Source organism: Somniosus microcephalus, chromosome 13 (genome assembly GCF_052327205.1).
Source record: "Somniosus microcephalus isolate GS21.2 chromosome 13, FLI_Smic_1.0, whole genome shotgun sequence".
NCBI classification, from domain to species: Eukaryota; Metazoa; Chordata; class Chondrichthyes; order Squaliformes; family Somniosidae; genus Somniosus; species Somniosus microcephalus.
This window is the reverse complement of record NC_140999.1, coordinates 169707292-169723162: the sequence shown is the minus strand read 5'-3', so window position 1 is coordinate 169723162 and position 15871 is coordinate 169707292. Positions and strand designations below refer to the sequence as shown.

The window sequence follows — 15871 nt, the reverse complement described above, 5'->3', positions numbered from 1 at the left end:
TTGGGCCTAGAAATTTGGAAGCGTCCATTTTTGAGTGCCTTACCCGCAGAGTGCTAACAGCCTGTGCTCAAATGGGGAGGTCTGAGGAGTCCCGGACTTTTGGGACTCTGACCTCATTATAATGTAGATGGCGCTGCGGTCAGAGCCCACACAGGTTAGGGCTCCAATTTCCAGGGATAAGTGCGTAAATAGCACACTTTAATGCATGAACTGGGTAAACCAGCCTTATAAATTGATTATGGCTATCCGAGAAGTAAAAGTCTGTCTCCTTAGGGTGAGTAAGATGGACAGAATTGTGATTCCCTTTTTATTTCTGCGTACTTTTTTAAATGAGTTTTGTTCCTCTTGCTAGTTTCTAGCTGCTGGGACGCGTCTGGCAATGGATTTATTTACAGTATCTCCATTGCTATTTTGTCCTGTCGCGATGATCTCTGCCATTCCTTAATGTGCTTTGATACCATCTGAGCCCATATTTCTTTGAGACCGGTCTCGTCCCAAGTTTCAAACACTGGAGGTTCTGCAGTTAGCCGCGTCCTGCTGTTTGCAATTGGAGCGTCTGCTCGAGGTCAATTTTTTTAGGAATGTTGAGAGTCTCCAAGGAGACATTCCACAGATTCAGTTTCTGTGGTATCCAGTCTGAAAACAGACTGACTGGGTTGGATCGCGGGGGTCTGGAGGAGGAATTGGTGGGCCTCGGAGTCTGTGATCGGAGTGCTGTTGGGGGTTGGGTAGGAAATTTGCAGGCCTTGAGTGTATTGTTGGGGGATCAGGAGTGCTGTCCGGTGGTGGGGTGGGGAGTAGAGGCGGGGGCGGGCAGCTAGGAGGTCGGAGTCGAGAGGTCGGAGATCTCGGGACCAGGAGTGGCGGTGATTATGGTAAGTACTTACCTTTTTTTTTAACTTACGTGGTGTTTAGCGTTGGTTTTCCCAGAGGCAATCAGCACTGGTGCTGGCTGTCTCAGGCAGGCGCAAACAAAAGTTGCAGCAGGGATCAGAAGCCAGCGTTCGGCCCCTTATTTGCTTATGCAAATGCCCTAACGCCTGCTTCAGACATGGGTAAAGGACGCTTCTTGTTTGTCCTTTACCAATATGGCATCCGGCATGGCCTGCAGCAGAAATGTGCGTGCGCGTTGCAGACTCCATTTTGGACACAAAACACCACCCAAAATATGGGTGCTACAGAGCCGAATTTCTAGCCCCCTGGTCTCCATACTATAAAAAGGAAATAAAAGCACTGGAGAAAGTGTTAAAAAGATTTGCAAAACTGAGAGATTACAGATACAGATTAGGTCTTTTCTCTTTAGCAAAGAGAAGACCTTGATGGAAGTCTTTAAAATTATGAATGGGTTAGAATGGGTTATGAATGAATTATGAATGACTTGGAGAGAATGCTTCCACTTGTGGGAGAATCCAAAGGGCATAAATACAAGATAGTTACTAATAAATCCAATAGGGAAATAAGGAGAAATGTATTTACTCAGAGCGTGTCTGGAATGTGGAACTCACTACCACAGAAAGTTGTTGAGGCAAGTAGCTTAGATGCTTTCAAAAGAAAATTAGATGAATACTTGAGAGAAAGGGGAATAGAAAGATACACTGAAAGGCTGAGATGAGGTAGATAGAATGGGAGGGCACTTGTGCGGTGTATAAACACCAGCACAGACGAGTTGGGCTGAATGGCCTGTTTCTTTGCTGTATATTCTATGTAATTCTATGTAATATCCTCTGTATCCTCCAAAGTCAGCATGGAGGAAGTTTTACAATTGTGCCATCTGCTGCAAGGAGACATAGAACCAACCATAAGGACAATCGTGACCAAGGTCACCTCCTCCTTCAAAGTTTCTGCCTGTGCCTCTTTCCTGGCGAGCAAAGGGATCATCTGTATTATCAGCCAATTTGCTGCCCAACCATTGTCTCAAACAAGTGACTGTTGTATTGTTGTGCAGGGCCAGCACATCTAGCTCCTTCTCCATGGAATAGCAACAAGAGAATGATACAGTTGCCAAATGTCACCACACGGTTGAATTTGTGGATCATTGAGGAATAGTATGTAGATAATAGATAGGAGGGGACTGAAGATATAATCCTCAGGGATACCACAGGTGCTATTTGGGTACTATTTTAAGACTGCTAAAAGAAGCTTCTGTTCTAATATTTAGCATGGTAACTAAGCATAGTCATACTTATTAAGCAACTTGCTGAGTTCATGTTTTTAGATTTTATATCACATGCGTAAATACAGGGACTATTTTTGGAAATATTTTTGTGCATTACGACACTTCTTGGGTTACATATCTTCAGCTCCAAGAACTATAAATACTTCCTGCTGTTATCCTAGTTCTTGCAGCTGAAGTTCGGCTCTCTGTCCACCCTTTTGACAACCTCAAAATTAACTTCTTCAATCAGTAAGTCATAAAGCAAATTCAATTTTTTAAATCTCATTGATTTAACATGGATACATAAAACAATTCATAGGTTGATGTTCAGATGTGATGTTCAGAATAAAATTCAGATTTACTTTAAAAATTGGTGTATACATTAAATGGTGTAAATGTTGTACCTATGACTTCTATGTCATGTATGGTCAAGTGGCAAAGCATCCCTTGCACTGGGTAAATATGCAGGTCACAGATACCTGTGCAAATATGTGACTTGTGCACCAGATTAAATAACGTCTCTTTAGTTCCATGCTTCAAATTATAGTTATGGTATACCGTAGAGCTACTGCATTAACTGCCTTGTGGGTGCAACAGTAAAACTACATTTGTGGCCTAGTGTAAGAAACAAATTAAATATGAAAAAGCTGTATTTCCTATGAGGAAGTTCAAAATGTAGATTTCTTTCTGAAGTGTTTCATGGTATTATGAATTTTTATTGGCTTTATTAATCACTGGCAGATGAAATAGTTCAGATATTTAGGACCCATGAATTTGATACTTTTTATTCACTTAAATGATAAAGCAGTCAGTCTCTCTAAGAAACATTGATTCGTAACCTCTGAGGTGTAGACATGAAGAATTCAATCTCCGCAGATCCCAATACATCTTCCCTTCCAGGACAGTTACTGTTGGGAATATGGTAATATACTTTGTGTAATAAATATATCTACTTCGATTGATTTCCATGAATTGGTTATTTTATTATATGAACCAAACTAGCATTTATATAGTGCCTTATCACATGTCCAAAACACTTCACAACTAATTCATTGTTTCATGAAGTGTAATTACTGTTTTGATGTAGGCAAACATTTCATTATTATTTGTTCTTAGAATGTGGGTGATAGGGAAAAGCCCAAATTTATTGCCCATCCCTAGTTGTCCTGAGAAAGTGGTGGTGAGCCTTTTCCGTTCTTGTGGTGATGGTGCTCCCACAATGGTGTTAGGTAGGGAATTCCAGGAATCTGAACCATCGATAATGAAGAAACTGTGATATATGCCCAAGTCAGGATGGAGTGTGTCTTGGAGAGGAACTTGGAGGTAATGGTATTTCGACAACATTGCTGCTCTTGTTTTTCTTTTCAGGAGAGAGAGTGCTGCAGAAGTGAAATTGGTGAGTTACTGCAGTGCATTGTGTAGATAATACATACTGCAGCTACAGTGTGCTGAAGGTGACATTGAGTCAAGTGGTAGGGGCACTAATCAAGCGAACTCTCCTGGATGGTGTTGAGCTCCTTAAATGTTGTTGCAGCAGCACCGATCTAAGCAAAATGGTGAATATTTTATCAAACTCCTGACTTGAGCCTTGTAGATGTTGAAGAGGCTTTGCGGGGTCAGGAGGTGAGCCATTCATTGCAGAGTACCCAGCCTCTGCCCTGCTCTTGTAGCTGTAGTGTTGACATGGCTGGTCTAGTTCAGCTTTTGGCCAATGGTGACTACCCAAGATGTTGATGGTTGGGGAACTTTGCGATGGTGGTACTATTAAAGGTCAAAGGGAGGTCTTTGAGCATTTTCTTGTTCGAGATGGTCATTACCTGGCACTTCTGTGATAGGAATGTGACCTGATAGTTGACAGCCCAAGTTTGTATGTTATCTAGGTCCTCTTGTAGGCTGGCACAGACTTTCTTTTATTATCAGAGGAGTTATAAATGGAGCTGAACACGGAATCATCAGCGAACAGCCCCACTCCTGACGTTATGATGGAGGGAAGGTCATTATTGAAGCAGCTGAACATGGTTGGGCTGAGGATGCTTCCCTGAGGAACACCAGCAGTAATATCCTGGGGCTAGAATGACTGGTTTCCAACATCCACTAACATCTTCTTTTGCATCACATATGACTCCAGCCATTGGAGGGGTTTCCCTTTAACTCCCATTGACTTCAATTTTGATATGGCTCCTTGGTGCCATACTTGGTTGACTGCTACCTTGATGTTGAGGGTAGTTACTCTCACCTTTCCTCTGGTATTCGGTTCCTGTGTCCATGTCTGGATCAAGGCTGTGATGAGGTCTGAAGCTGAGTGGTTCTGGCAGAACTTGAAATGAGCATCGGTGAGCAAGTCATTGTTGAGTAGGTGTTGCTTGATGGTGCTATTGATGATTCCTTCCATAATTTTAGTGATGATTCGGAGGTGGCTGATGTGGTGATAATTGGCCGGATTAGGTTCGTTGTTCTTTTTTTGGATAGAACATACCTGGTCAATCTTTGATATTTTCGGGTAGATGTCAATGTCATAGCTGTACTGGAATAGCCTGGCTAGGGGAGCAGCTAGCTCTAGTGCACAGGTCTTTGGTACCGCAGCTGGGAAATTATATGGGCTCATTGCCTTTGTTTGCACTCATTAGATTGTTAATGTCATGTGGAATGTATCAAATTGGCTGGATACTGACATCTATGGTGGTGGGGCCTTTGGGAGGAGGCCAAATAGGATCATCCACTCAGTAATTTTGGCTGAAGATGCTTGTAACCACTTCAGCCCTGTTTCTTGAATTCATACTCCACCATGGTTGGGGATGGTGATGTTCATGAAGCCTCCTCCTCCCGGTTGTCCACCGCCATTGACAACTGGACGTAGTAAGGCTATAGAACTTTGCTCTGATCTATCGATTGTGGGACCTCTTAGCTCTGTATATTGCTGCTGCTTTTGGTTGAAAGTTCCACGCTATCTGTTTTGGTTACAAGTTTTATTACAACCTTTGCTGTTTCATCCTGAATCAATTGTAACCCGTGTAAATGGGCATCTTTATGCCACCTGTCCTTACATTATTTGCGAGCTACATGGGGAATGAGTTTCCAGGTTGGGTAGTGGAGCCAAAAACCCTGGAATCATTTACCTTGTGTGATCTTGTGATAAATATACTTAAAACACAAACAAAAACAGAAAAGAACTGGAAAGAGTCAGCAGGCTCGGCAGCATCTGTGTAGAAAGGATTAAAAAAAGTTAACGTTTCAGGTATAAAACTTCGGCAGAACTGACAAGGGATTGGGAACCTGAGCGGGGAGACAGAGGAAAGGGAAACAAGGATAAAAGCAAAAGACAGGAAGGAGAAAAACAAAAGTGGCAGGCAGAGAAATCAAGGGTTTAAATCAAACATGGCCACAGTAAATAATAATTCTAAAAGATCTAAGAGCGTTAAAAAAACAAGCATGAAGGCTTTGGGGGAGAAATTGGGTGGAGCCGCAAACGGGGCGCCAAGCTCGCCTGGGCACCAGATTTTGCGCTGCGATCGGAGCAGCAGCGATCGCCAGAAATTCAGCTTGAGCGCCCCAAGAGGGACACGGGGTGAGGCTCGAGGCGTTCCGCGTCCCTCTTAGGGCACTGAAACTGAATATCACAGCGCAACGTGCCGCAGTGCCACATGCTGCGGCACGGCATGCTGCAGTACTGCAGGCCTTCCTCCCATTCTTAAGGGGGAGGGGCCTGCACCAGCGCGATGAGCGATCGTGAGTGCCGGCAAAAGAGCCCGGCACTGAGGAGAAGTGCCGGGCTCTCGGAAAACAGCCGGCAATGCTGCGGGGGGAGAACAAGAGGCCAGGGATGGAGGTGCTGGCAGGCGGCCGCCGAAAAAAATGGCCGCCCCGCACCTCCACCTTAATTTGCGCCACTGCCGCCACAGGTAGGCCCCGTGAACCGGGCGCGATTAGCGAGCGGCGCTACAGAGGCGGTCGCTGCCAAATATCGCGATCGGGGTGGTAGCGGGGTGCTGCACACACCAATGACGTCATCGGTGGCGGCGCAGCGCAACAGGCTAACGCTGCCATTAGCGCCCCAGCTAAATATCGCGGGAGGCGTGGCCAGTGGCGCTAAAGCCACTGAGTGCCCTCTTTAGGCGCTAACTGGTGGTGCAGTCCACCGAATTTCTCCCCCCTTGTGTATTAATGCGAGGAGCATTCGTAATAAGGTGGATGAATTAGCTGCGCAAATAGAGGTAAACAAATATGATATGATTGGGATTACAGAAACATGGCTCCAGGGTGGCCAAGGCTGGGAACTCAACATCCAGGGGTATTCAATATTCAGGAAAAATAGGCAAAAAGGAAAAGGAGGTGGGGTAGCATTGCTGGTTAAAGAGGGGATTAACACAATTGAAAGGAAGGATATTAGCTCTGATGATGTGGAATCTGTATGGGTAGAACTGAGAAATACCAAGGGGCAGAAAACGTTAGTGGGAGTGGTATATAGACCTCCAAACAGTAATGCAGAGGTCGGGGATGGCATTAAACAGGAAATTAGAGAAGTGTGCAATAAGGGCACAGTAGTTATCATGGGTGACTTTAATCTACATATAGATTGGGCCAACCAAATTAGTAACAATACTGTGGAGGAGGAATTCCTGGAGTGTATACAGGATGGTTTCCTGGACCAATATGTCGAGGAACCAACTAGAGATCAGGCCATTTTAGACTGGGTATTATGTAATGAAAGAGGATTAATTAGCAATCTTGTTGTGCGAGGCCCCTTGGGTCAGAGCAATCATAATATGATAGAATTCTTCATTAAGATGGAGAGTGAAATAGTTGACTGAGAGACTAGGGTCCTGAACTTAAATAAAGGAGACTACGATGGTATGAGGTGCGAGTTGGGTAGGATTCATTGGGGAATGTCACTCAAAGGGTTGACGGTGGATGGGCAATGGCAAACATTCAAAGATCGCATGGATGAACTATAGAATTTGTACATCCCAGTTTGGCATAAAAAGAAAACAAAAAAAGTGACTCAACCGTGGCTAACAAGGGAAATTAGGGATAGCATAAGATCCAAGGAGAGGACATATAAATTGGGCAGAAAAAGCAGTAAACCTGAGGATTGGGAGCAGTTTAGGATTCAACAAAGGAGGACAAAGGGATTAATTAAGAGGGGGGAAATAGAGCATGAGAGTAAGCTTTCAGGGAACATAAAAACTGACTGTAAAAACTTTTATAGATATGTGAAGAGAAAAAGATTGGTGAAGTCAAGTGTAGGTCCCTTGCAGTCAGAATCAGGGGAATTTATAATGGGGAACAAAGAATTGGCCGACCAATTAAATACATACATTGGTTCTGTCTTCACAAAGGGGGACACAAATAACCTCCCAAAGATGTCGGGGAACATAGGGTCTAATGAAAGGAAGGAACTGATAGAAATCAGCATTTGTAGGGAAATGGTGTTAGGGAAATTGATGGGATTGCGGGCCGATAAATCCCCAGGGCCTGATAATCTACATCCTAGGGTACTTAAGGAAGTGGCCCTAGAAATAGTAGATGCATTGCTGGTCATCTTCCAAAATTTGATAGACTCTGGAACAGTACCCATGGATTGGCAGGTAGCTAATGTTACCCCACTGTTCAAAAAGGGTGGTGGAGAGAAAACGGGGAATTACAGACCGGTAAGCCTGACATCAGTAGTGGGGAAAATGCTAGAGTCCATTATTATGGATGTAATAGCAGAGCATTTGGAAAAAAGTGACCGGATCGGACAAGGTCAACATGGATTTACAAAAGGTAAATCGTGCTTGACTAATCTACTGGAATTTTTTGAGGATGTAACTGGTAAAATAGATAAGAGAGAACCAGTGGACGTAGAGTATTTGGATTTTCAAAAGGCTTTCGATAAGGTCCCGCATAAGAGATTAGCGTGTAAAATTAAGGCACATGGGATTGGGGGCAAGGTATTGACTTGGATAGAGAACTGGTTGGCAGACAGCAAAGAGTTGGAATAAACGGGTCTTTTTCCGAGTGGCAGGCAGTGACTAGTGGGGTACCGCAGGGATCGGTCCTTGGACCCCAGCTATTTACAATATATATTAATGATCTGGACGAGGGAACTAGATGTAATATCTCCAAGTTTGCAGATGACACAAAGCTGGGTGGGCGTGTGTGCTGTGAGGAGGATGCCGAGAAACTCCAGTATGATTTGGACAGGTTGGGTGATTGGGCAGAAGCATGGCAGATGCAATATAACGTGGATAAATGCGAGGTTATCCACTTTGGTGTCAAAAACAGGAAGGCAGATTATTATCTGAATGGCAATAGATTGGGAGAAGAGGAAGTGCAACGAGACCTGGGCGTCCTTGTGCACCAGTCGCTGAAAGTAAGCATGCAGGTGCAGCAGGCGGTTAAGAAGGCAAATGGTATGTTGGCCTTCGTAGCGAGAGGGTTTGAGTACAGGAACAAGGATGTCTTGCTGCAGTTGTACACGGCCTTGGTGAGACCACATCTTGAGTATTGTGTGCCGTTTTGGTCGCCTTATCTGAGGAAGGATGTTCTTACCATGGAAGGAGTGCAGCGAAGATTCACCAGGCTGATACCTGGGATGGCAGGAATGACGTATGAGGAGAGATTGGGTCGATTGGGCTTGTAATCACTGGAGTTTAGAAGACTGAGAGGGGATCTCATCGAAACTTATAAAATTCTAACAGGACTAGACAGACTAGATGCTGGAAGGATGTTCCCGATGGTCGGGGAGTCCAGAACCAGGGGTCACTGTCTAAGGATAAGGGGTAAGCCATTTAGGACAGAGATGAGGAGGAATTTCTTCACCCAGAGAGTGGTGAACCTGTGGAATTCTCTACCAAAGAAGGCAGTTGAGGCCAATTCATTAAATATATTCAAGAAGGAGTTGGATATATTTCTTAAGGCTAAAGGGATCAAGGGATATGGAGAGAAGGCAGGAACAGGGTACTGAATTTGGATGATCAGCCATGATCTCATTGAATGGCAGAGCAGGCTCGAGGGGCCGTATGGCCTACTCCTGCTCCTATCTTCTATGTTTCTATACCTGAAAAGTTCACTTTTTTCTTTATCCACAGATGCTGCCTGACCTTCTGAGTGTTTCCAGCATTTTCTGTTTTTGTTTCAGATTTCCAGCATCCGCAGTCTTTCATTTCTTGCACTTAAAACACTAATGTGTAATCACTGATTTTTGATTCACTTCTAATTGTAACAGTTTGTCAGCTCACAGATGCATAATAAATTACCACTTTTGATTAGAACATAAGAACATGAGAAAAAGGAGCAGGAGGAGGCCGTACGGCCCCTTGAGCCTGCTGCGCCTTTCAATAAGATCATGGCTGATCTACCAGCTTAACTCCACTTTCCCGCCCTATATCCCTTGGTGTCTAAAAGTCTGTCGATCTCAGTCTTGAATACACTCGACGACTCAGCATCCACAGCCTGTTATGTTTGTTATTGTTTACTTATGGAGCTCTCAGCAAACAACAAAAAGGACATCGGAGCCCAGACTCCAAATTTGTGGCAAAAGGTGAATTCAGTCACACCATCGTGGTTGATTGACTTCTCCCAGGGGCATGGGCTGCTGTCAGATTAGAATCTAAGGTTCCAGATCCACCTTTCTCCAAAGGTAAAAGGTAAAACAAATAAATCTTAACAAAAGTGTAGAGTATGTACCTTTAAGAGAGAACTACTTTTACAGCTCCTGTATACTGTAGTACCGGCAGTGACCACACCTGTATATAAGCCTTGCGCCTGCCTCTGTACCCCCAGTCTTGAGACTACCCTACTCCAGTAAATACCTGTTGATTGTTAAGTTACAACATCCGTGTGGTTATTGAAAAACATCATACTCTCAGAATCACGGATCTAACAAAAAGGATGCTTTATTTTTTCAAATTAGCTGTTTTGGGAAAAAAAAGAACATCCTTTTAATTAAAATAATGGAAGTAAGATAGACAGTAACTCCAAACTACAGAAAACTCTTTGGTATCCGGCACCGACGGGACTGGGATGGTGCCGGTTGATTAAAAATTCCGGATGACGGAGAGGGTTATCTACCGAGGCTATTTTTAACAAACAAAACTAAAAAAATCAAGAAATGTGCAGTATACAGTAATTGGATACTCACCTACAGAATGTTGTGTTAAATGGATGGTGGAAGATGCTTGATTAAGTACAGTAATGCCAGTTGAGGGTAATCCATAACTCTTTAATTACTTAACAGTAAAACAAAACTTATACAGTACACAGAAAAATGGCGGAACAGAAGAGACTCCCGGCAGCGCGGGAGAGTCAGACTCCTGTTATTGAGGTGTTTGGACTTCCGACAGCGCCAAGAAGCCGAGTAGTTAGGAGAACTACCCCCACTGACTTAACTTGGCCACCGCGGGAGACTCGGACTCGGCAACATTTCCGGTTATTGAGGTGTTGTTTTTGGAGTATGAATTTTGCCAGTTAATAGAGAATTCCGGGTATTTAGATGCCATTTAAACGAGAGTTTCTTGTATGAATTTCCTACATTACAACAGTGACTACACTTCAAAAGGACTTCATTGGCTGTAAATCACTTTGGGATGTCCTGAGGTCGTGAAAGGCATTATAAAATGCAACCTCTTTTTGTTTAATTGCAGTAATTGATGGCTGGTGCCATCACCAATTTAGAGATAGTATTCTTAAAGAGGCACAACCAATAGAACTGTAACTTAAACAAAATTTAAAGGAAACTTAATAAATCAAATTAAAATGTGGTTCCCTGGGGTGGTGAAGCACTCCAGTCGCTCAGGTACCCACCAGCCGCGGAAGGCCTCAAGTGTGCCGGTGGACACCGCATGCTCCATCTCCTACTGCCCAGTCTTTGACCCTCCATTCACCACGACATTTCTGCAGCCACTGATCTGCTCAACCACACCCTCACCACCACCTTTGATGCCCTAGTCCCTATTAAAACAATTACTCTCTCTCACCCTGGCCGTTCCCCCTGGTACAGCCCTCATCTTCACTTCCGCAAGTCCAAGGGATGCAGACTTGAATAGATATGGCAGACAACTGGTTTAGCCATTCACCGCCAGATCTGGCTGCACATAAAGCATTATCAGGTCCTGCTCTCGTCTGCCAAAATTGCTCACTATTCCAGAATCATTCTGGAATGCAAAGATAAACCCTGGCTTATATTCTCCACTGCTAACCATCATTTTAAACCCCTCTCCTTTGTCTCCTCCACCCTCACCTCCAACAACAAGTGTGAGGAGTTCATGGACTTCTTTGTCTCTAAGATTGAGACCATCCGTTCAGCTGCCTCTGCCACTTCCCTTCCTTCCCCGAGCCCACCAGGCCAAACTTCCTCTCAGGTTCCCCCCTGCCCTAGCCCTGAACTCACATCTTTCTCCAGTTTCTCTCTGATCTCCCCTCATGATCTCTCCATGCTCAGCTTGTCCATGAGACCCACTTCTTGCTTTCTCGACCCTATTCTCACCAAACTGCTAACCACCCAACTTCCTTTTCTGGCTCCCATGTTAGCTGACATTGTTAACGGTTCTCTCTCCTCAGGTACTGTCCCCCTTTCCCTCAAATCTGCCATCATCACCCCTCTCAAAAAACCAACCCTTGACCCCCCCCCGTCCTTGCAAACTACCGCCCCATCTCCAACCTCCCTTTCCTCTCAAGTCCTTGAACGTATTGTCGCCTCCCAAATCCATGCCCATCTTTCCCGCAAATCTATGTTTGAATCCCTCCAATCAGGTTTCTATCCTGCCACAGTACCGAAATGGCTCTCATCAAAGTCACAAATGACATCCATTGTGACTGTGACAAAGTTAACCTCTCTGTCCTCGTCCTTCTTGACTTGTCTGCAGCCTTTGACACGGTTGACCACTCCATCCTTCTCCAATGCCACTCCACCATCGTCCAGCTGGCTGGGACTGCATTTGCCTGGTTCCATTCTTATCTATCTAATCATAGCCAGAGAATCACCTGCAACGGTTTCTCTTCCCGCTCCCGCATTGTTACCTCTGGCATCCCTCTAAGGATCTATCCTTGGCCCCCTCCTATTTCTCATCTACATGCTGCCCCTTGGCGACATCATCCGAAAACACAGCGTCAGTTTCCCCATGTACGCTGATGACACCCAGCTCAACCTCACCATCACTTCTCTCAACCCCTCCACGGTCTCTAAATTGTCAGACTGCTTGTCCGACATCCAGTTCTGGATGAGCAGAAATTTTCTCGAATTAAATATTGGGAAGACCGAAGCCATTGTTTTTGGTCCCCACCACAAACTCCGTTCCCGAGCCACTGACTCTATCCCTCTCCCTAACATCTGTCTGAGGCTGAACCACACTGTTCGCAACCTTGGTGTCATATTTGACCCTAAAATGAGCTTCCGACCACATATCCATGGCATAACTAAGACCGCCTATTTCCACCTCTGTAACATCGCCTGTCTCCGCCCTTGCCTCTGCTCATCCGCTGCTGAAACCCTCATCCATGCCTTTGTTACCTCTAGACTTAACTATTCCAACGCACTCCTGGCTGGTCTCCCACATTCTACCCTATGTAAACTTGAGGTCAGCCAAAACTTGGCTGCCCATGTCCTAACTCGCACCAAGTCCCGTTCACCCATCACCCCTGTGCTCGCTGACCTACATTGGCTCCCGGTTAAGCAACACTTAGATTTCAAAATTCTCATCCTTGTTTTCAAATCTCTCCAAGGCCTCGCCCCTCCCTATCTCTGTAATCTCCTCCAGCCCCACAACCCCGCAAGATATCTGCGCTCCTTTAACTCTGCCCTCTTGAGCATCCCTGATTATAATCGCTCAACCATTGGTGGCCGTGCCTTCTGTTGCCTAGGCCCTGAGCTCTGGAATTCTCTGCCTAAACCTCTCTGCCTCTCGTTCCTCTTTTAAGACGCTTCTTAAAACCTAACTCTTTGACCAAGCTTTTGGCCACCTGCCCTCATTTTTACTTACGTGGCTCAGTGTCAATTTTTTTTGTGACGCGTCTTGGGATGTTTTACTATGTTAAAGGCTCTATATAAATACAAGTTGTTGGAAGAGAGGCAGGCAGTCCGGCTGAACAACCCCCTCAACCTGTTTCTGGCCACCTAGGCCAGACCCAGGAGCAGTCCTAGGAGGAGGTCCTCCGACTTGCCCGCCCCCACCCCCTGCACCGGGTCCCCCAAAAGATCAGGAGCGCTATATAAATGCAAGTCTTTCTTTTATACCATCTTAGAAAAGAAAACGGTGCAATTCTTAAGAAAGTTTTGGGAGCTGCTAATGGGAATTACGCGACTTGCACGAATCCAAAAATAGCTCCCGGATATATGCAAGGCACACACATGAATAAACATGCACATTGTACAAATGCACTGGAAGTCAATAGAAGAGTTGCCTGGTGCCCATTCAGTAAAGCGCACCCGCCCCGGGTTGCAGCAGACAGCTGACGTCAGGCTGCGATTGTTCCTCTTGTTGCTCCTACTCAGTTGTTGTGGGGATCGCCCGGACTGGAGTTGCTTTGGTGCCGCTGCCCTTTCTTTTTATTAAGTGATCGTCCACTTAAAAGTAGTTGGAGCAAAGAACTGCACCGTATCCTTTTTTTTTTCTTCCCTCACTGACACTGAAGGTACGTCTTTTATCATTTGCATTCATGTCTGAGGAACAGTTGCGTCCGCTCTGCGGTTGGGAGTCGGGAAGCCCGAGAGGTTTTTTTTTGAACTTCTGCTAAAGGACAGCTGCTGAGCTCGGTCTGGTTGCTCATGGCAGCTGGGGCGGTTGCCATGGAGAAGCCTGGCTTGATTTACCATTCAGGGCTGAAGTGTTGGGGCAAATGATTGGGTGGAGGAGGGGGGGGGGGATTTGTCTCTCTGAAGAAACAGATATAAGTATATAAAAAAACAAATGACTTTATAGAGGTTGCATTTTCAGATCTGGTTTTACATTGAGTGCAAACCTAGAAGCAGAAAACTGCACGGACAGGAATCCGCTCCACGATCGGGTTTCCAGCCTGAGTTCCTTGTTTACTTCGGGACCACGCTGATTATTGTTGGCATTTTTATCTCATAGAACACACCTTTTTGCGAAGGACTTGGCACAAAGGCGACTTTTTGATGGCCGGGTGTAGAAGGGACTCTGTCGTTTTAGCGAAAAATAAACTGTTGGGAAAGTAACTCAAGGATGAATGAGTTCCCCCCACCCCCCCTAAATTATCGATTGGGCAGCTTGTATCATACCACATGTCAAGTGATTATCAAATCATTTTGAAATATTGGTCTGGATTTTGCAGTGGGTGTGGCAGCGTACTCTCAGACTACGCTGCCATACCTCCTTTGAAAGCCACAGAATCCCGAACTTGCAGTCTGTCAATGACAGGCGATCCGCACGGCCCACGAAAAACCAATTGCTGGCGCAGAGTTGGGCTATTTGCCCATCGACTGGCCAGCAATTGCGTACGGAAATGTTACGGTTGATGCAAACAGGTCCAGGGCCTGTTTGCATTAGCGTAAGGGGCTGCCTCAGGCATGTTTTAAACATTTTCATCTCGGAAATCATATAGTTCAACTGTACCAAATGAGTTTTTCCTGTTTCTTCAAATATTAGTTTTAATGATGTCAAAAATTTTCAGCAAAATTACATTTTTAGTGAAGTTGGTGGAATGAAGCTAATTAGGAATTAAATTTCAATCCTGTAAATTGTAATTAAATTTGATTATGGGATTCCATTAAATTTGATTATGGGATTCCCTTCTGAAATGATTAAAATCTAATTCTGTTTTCTGATTGGAGGACCAGGCCCAACTGATCTCATGCACGCTTCCGCACAGGCTGCGTCCCTGGGATCCGTGGCCCATTACGCCGCCCTCCTACTTGCAGCGTCAGAGCGCAAGTCTACGCAGGAGGGCTGCCATCAGGTTGGTGCGTATTTTCGCAAGTTGCCAGCGTACCGTACTCCGGAGTTACTCCTCCACCCGCAAATTTTTGCCCATTGAATTCGTCTTTGAGAGAAGTGTTTTACAGACCTTATTTTATTTTGGGGAGGAGCAATAGATAATTTTTACCTTGATCAACACTTATGTCACTTGCACTGATATTGAGGGAAATTCTCCTCTGCTAACTAGTTTGTAAAGATCCCCTAATACATTTGCCAGACATAGTGCGCAGAGAAATGTTACCTTGTGCTTGTAAACAAACAAAAAGCTTTTCCATGAAGACCTTGCTCCAAAACATCACATAAAACCATGACATTAAGTTGTTGTACCATTAAAAAGCAATGTGTTACAGCACAGATTAGTTATTAATATGTTTCCCTTAATTTACTTTATCTGCTAACATCCCCTCATTATTTTGCAGATATAGAACATTCTTTTTTTAATATTTTGTAATTCGACTGTACCACAGTAGCTTCTGTTGTGATAGTAATTACTCTTCAGGTTTAATGTAAGTGATTATTTCTCTATCATTTAAAGAAGAAGAACTAGTTTCAACTTGAAAATTGGCAACCCAGTAGATAACTGTGAGTGCAAATCCATGTTCCACCACTATGTGGCATCATTCATTTACATGGCTCCACAGTTCTGATTAATCTCTTACTGTTGCCAAAATTTCCAATTTTATTAACGCCTGCAGCTCCACCAGTCATATTCATTATATTTTTTGACATTTTGCTGGCTTTCTGGCTGTACTTTCTGGTTATTGCTCAATTATTGTTGTGCAATTTACCTTGAGGGGGTACC

The 15871-nt window shown here is 44.6% G+C and overlaps 1 protein-coding gene across 1 annotated transcript in view; it reads left to right on the top strand.

Annotated features, from left to right (window-relative positions):
* Positions 1–13575: 13575 nt before the first annotated feature.
* The window catches only part of arhgap40 (Rho GTPase activating protein 40), a 159833-nt gene continuing 157537 nt past the window's right edge, over positions 13576–15871 (top strand). The window contains exon 1 of the mRNA XM_086005559.1: positions 13576–13765. The gene's annotated coding sequence lies outside the window, so the exon portion shown is untranslated. The remainder of the gene's footprint in view (positions 13766–15871) is intronic.